The sequence below is a fragment of the Hyposmocoma kahamanoa genome, unplaced genomic scaffold, assembly GCF_003589595.1.
Source record: "Hyposmocoma kahamanoa isolate Upper Pololo Valley unplaced genomic scaffold, ASM358959v1 99516, whole genome shotgun sequence".
Classification (NCBI taxonomy): Eukaryota; Metazoa; Arthropoda; class Insecta; order Lepidoptera; family Cosmopterigidae; genus Hyposmocoma; species Hyposmocoma kahamanoa.
The window spans coordinates 172,264-177,155 of NW_020655929.1; positions in this window are offsets into that span (position 1 = coordinate 172,264).

Below are 4,892 nucleotides of genomic sequence, written 5' to 3' on the forward strand. Positions count from 1 at the left end.
CGAGCATGTCATGGATAAACCTACACATTCAATGAAGTTTGACAAACTTTAACCCCTAATATTAAAAGTAGTGAAAGATCGCTATTTGTCCCGCTCACACCGTACCTCCTGTAAAAAAAAACAGGTGAACTATCAACGCAGACAGTTCCAAGTTCGTACTGAACTAAAAAGAACGATGAACTGTAAATAAAAAATTAAAAGTCATAAAAAATTTTACCCGCTGTTCTATCCGATCTTCAGGGAGAACTAGCTTTTTTCTTATTGAACAAAAATTTGTATCAAACAGAAACGAGGACAATCACGCAATCCTGTCTCCAGTTGTCATTCAAATAGCAAGCAGAGTCGCGTAAATCTAACTCTTAATTATCGACCGATAACCACCAATTAAACAGTCAGACGTAGCCAGGGAGTTTGCGGTTACAACGAACTTGTCGATCCATTAGTGAGTCTGCACTCTGTCTTTCATCTTCATTGCTACTATTCACTTTTGCTTTGTCAATTATCTATTAAATCCTGGATTCAGGTACGACAGCCTATGAGCTATATTGATAAAGGTTTACCTGATTTTTTTCCAATGTTGTTTGTTCATCATCAAAAATGGATTTGGATAATATTGAACTGGACATTGGGCGATATGGAAGTGAATAGACTTTGTGAAAAGATGATCGCTTCGCACAGTCTATGTTGTTCTTAGTCTCTAATTTCTGATGGGTTCGAACCCCGGCCGAGTCAGTGTCAGCCATTAGCGAGTCAGTCACTAACTTCTCTATATTGTCTCGGGTCTGGGTGTTTGTGGTACCTTCGTTGTTTCAGATTTTCATAACACAAGTGCTTTAGCCACTTACTTTGGGGTCAGAGCGACGTATGTGATGTTCACAAAATTTTCAACCGGGTGTAACTGCTTTTTATTTATGTTAGAACAGAAGAACAGTGAAACCTTATTACTGAACAAGGTTCTTGGTTCTTATTCTAGGCCATTCTGAGTATTTCCAAACTTATAACGATCAAATTGGAATAATGTGTTTAACAATGAAGGAAAAATAATACGTAACCAATATTCCATTGGTTATCTATTCCTTTATTTCATAGGTTATCATTCATATTGGTTACCTATTATTTTGAAACAATAAATAGCTTTGGACAGGGGGTCGCTTCGGGGAGCTGATCCGCTCCGAGAAATGTACTATATATGAAATATTTATTTATTATAATGGAATACAATATTTATATGTTTAAAGAGGTCGATCTAAACAGAGATCGCTGACAACTCGATGGTTGTGGTAACAAAAGATAGCGCTAGTGCAAATGCCAATCCGATGCAAAACGCAAGGGCGGTAGTGGGGGTTGTCTCAGGGAGGACACGTACACGTTTGAACCTACTACCTTTCTACCAAATACAGATATAGAAAGTGTCAGATAGTACAATAGTACAACAAAATTTTAAAGTTTATTTTTGATAAATTTATTTCCACAAAATCATGGAACATAAGTTGTTGTTTATGATGTTAGTCATTATAGTTCTGCGAGGAAATCAGTATTTTATAAATCGCTCTATACTAAAAACTATATTAAAAAAAAGATAAAACTAATGACAGAAAATAACTCATAGCTAAAGGTTGCTGCAATAATGAAAGCACCACATTAACAAGGGAGGAGGTTGTAATCCGTACGTCACTAAGTTCATATCCCAGTGAAGTTAGGGATACAACCATTTAGACCGGACCTGTGAGACATCCATGAGGATTTCCATCTTTCTAAGCAAAAAAAAAACAAAAGAGAAAAGACAGGGGAACCATTATCATTGATTCAAAGATGGAATAAACACAGAAGATTATTTCTTTCCGACTTCTTCTTCTTCGATCCAACTGGAGGAATTCGTAAAATATGCTGGCTCTATCCGTAGCGCACCCGGTAAGTGCGGTAGCCACGTTGAGGCAACAGACAATGGTTCGGAATTTTAGAAGGAAGTTGGAGTATATTTACAAAAAATAGCTGAATATCATATCATCATAAAAATAAAGGCAGGAGAATCGTCAATCTAATCGCATCTGGCCAAATGGAAATGTTAATGATAAAACATATTCCCAATAAAGGAAAGAAATATATTGACACAGTGCATATAAAATTTTAAAGTATGTTAAAACTAAAAGGCAACATGTCCCAAAGCGAACAACACTAAAAAGGTTTATTACACGAAAAAAGGAGCACTCGAAACGGGCGACAAAAATGCTACAATAGGCGCGAAAACAATTTGCCACAGCGCGAGGCCGTTTAAAGAACAAAAGAGAGCAGCAAATGGCTGTTTTGTAACTCGGAGATAAGTTGGTCACACCTTAGGGGAGAAATCCGCGGGACAAATGATTTATGTGTTTTTATCAGGAAGACAGTGAATGTTAACGCGTAATTTTCCCACCCTTCCTCCGCTTAAAATTAATAAAATAAAACAAATATTACAAGCTCAACTACAGTCACAAACACCACCACCAAATATACACGACACGTGTTTCGCCTCTCCACGAGGCATCATCATGGGCTGGTGATTACTCGACGCTCGGCCGAAGAATGAGCTCGTTCAGAACGGTTGATATATTTATACCCCGCTATCCAAGTGTTTGTTTTTGTTGAAACCCGAAAATACCCGAAGAAAAGGTGATGCAAAATTCATTTGTTCATTTATTATACAACCCCTGTTGTTATACATAATCATTTTTATCTGTTCTAAGACACCCAGTCGTAGTTCTTTTTCGCAAAAATGTAAGATTTCATAAGAATCTGGTAAAATAATAATATGTTTTGTTTCTAATAAATGTTTAGCGAAATTGGACCTATCTGGGTGCTTATTCCTAAATGAAAAAACATGCTCTTTATATGTAGTTATAAAATTACGCCCTGTTGGACCTATATATACACAGTTACATATGTCACATTTGAGCTTATAAACTCCTGACTTGTTTCTGCCATTGCAAACATGACACCATAAAAAAATCTTTAAGTGCTTCACAGTTAATATGAACGTTGTATCATTTTGTGGAGAAACAAGTGATTTTGTATTGTAGAAAAAAAGATACTTAAAGAATTGAGAATTCAATAACGTACTTTCATCAAAGTACGTATTCAAATGCAAATAACAAATGAAAATCGTGTTTGAGAAATGTTAGTCAAAAGTGAGATTATTTTTGAAATTTGCGTAGTCAAAGGTATGAAAACAAAAATCATTCGGTTCACTCAATTGAAGTTTTTGTAATCGATTAGTAAATCGAATACTTCAATGTCAATCGAACAAAGATTTCGGAAATTTTAGATTTGCCTACTTTTATAGGTCATGCAAGAACAACCACTAGTAGTCAAAGTAAACTACACCATGTAATAATCCTACATATAAAATGTAAAATATCATCAGTCAGTATCGAAACATATTTTTTGTTAGTTATCAGCAGCGAAATTGCAACAAGAACTGTTATTCCAACAAATTGATTAATTCTATTAATGAATTGATTTGTAGTTAGCAGTACAACTGGCCATCAATAAACTGTTCCTCGTCGGGTCCGTGACCTGTTGTTTGCTTCTTTTGTATAATGGTTTGAAACGAATTACAATCAAATAAATTATTATGCATAAAGGTACATGAAAGAGTCAAATTCATTTATTTTGCGACATAAAAAAATAAATACAACATTATGAATAATGAGAGGCAAATGAAGCAAAAAAAGGCTGACAAACTAATGAGCACGGTCTGTGACAGTAATTGAAAACTTTATTTTTGTATCTGAATGAGACTCACAGGTCTACTCATTTTTTTAATTTTTTTTGTTGCCTTTAAGATGGAGACGTCTTAGTCAATCTGTCATATCATCTTACTAAAGGACAAATCAAGATAATATGATTCAGTTTATTCGCGGTACGCCAAACTTGAAAATTGTAGGAAAAGTTGAGTTGAAAATATTATTCAATGAAAGTACTACGAACAGTCATCTTCCAAACAAACGTACAGCATCCTCAACAATTATTTTTATTTCCATCGGTTGAGGCTGAAAACATGAGGCTGTGTATAAGCAAAAAAAAACTGTTTAGAAAATTATTTTAAAATATTCTTTTTTTTTGTAAATATCGAGTTCGTAGATAGTCGCGATTATAACACATTGGCAATAAATACTTATGTTTTCGGATCTAAATCGCGTCTATTTTTATTTTTCATACAAACCAACATTTTGGGTCTCTTTGCAATAAACAAAAGGTACGCGATTTTCAAAATGAATTTTCTTTATTATTATCTCAAGCGACGGGACGAGCAAGTCACACGCAGTGCCATTGAGAGCTTTAAATCACAAAGATCTGAGGAGCATTGCTACAGCGCCCGTCACCCTGAGACATAAGTTGACACGTCTCAAGTGCCTGTAATTTCGCCAGTACCTCACCCTTCAAAAGCGAAACGGCAGAAATAAGTAAGGTAACAGTCTTTCTGTGGAAGAATTCTCTCACAAAGAGCTCTACTGCTTGTAAAAATAGGTAGTTTATTTGCAATATTTGTAGCAACATTAAAAATACACAGATGATAATTATGATGGTCTACGGCTACGCAGCTACGAAACTGTCCCACGTATGTGTGCACGTGACGTAGAGGGTTACGATTATCAGCTACGAACGAGGCTACGAAACCTGTCAAACAAGTGGAAGCAGGTGGCGTAGGCACAACCTTGCACGTAACCCAGCAGACCAGTCAGTCACGTCTCAAGAGAGTCCCACGAGTGGAAGTCAACTCGGAAGCGAGGTAGGCAAAGGACCTTTAGCTGAGGAATATCCTCTCACTTATACAAAATTCCACGTTCCATGTCATTATTTGCTGTGAACACAGACCATTTGAACAGTTTGATAGCGCGTTTTAACTCGATCCC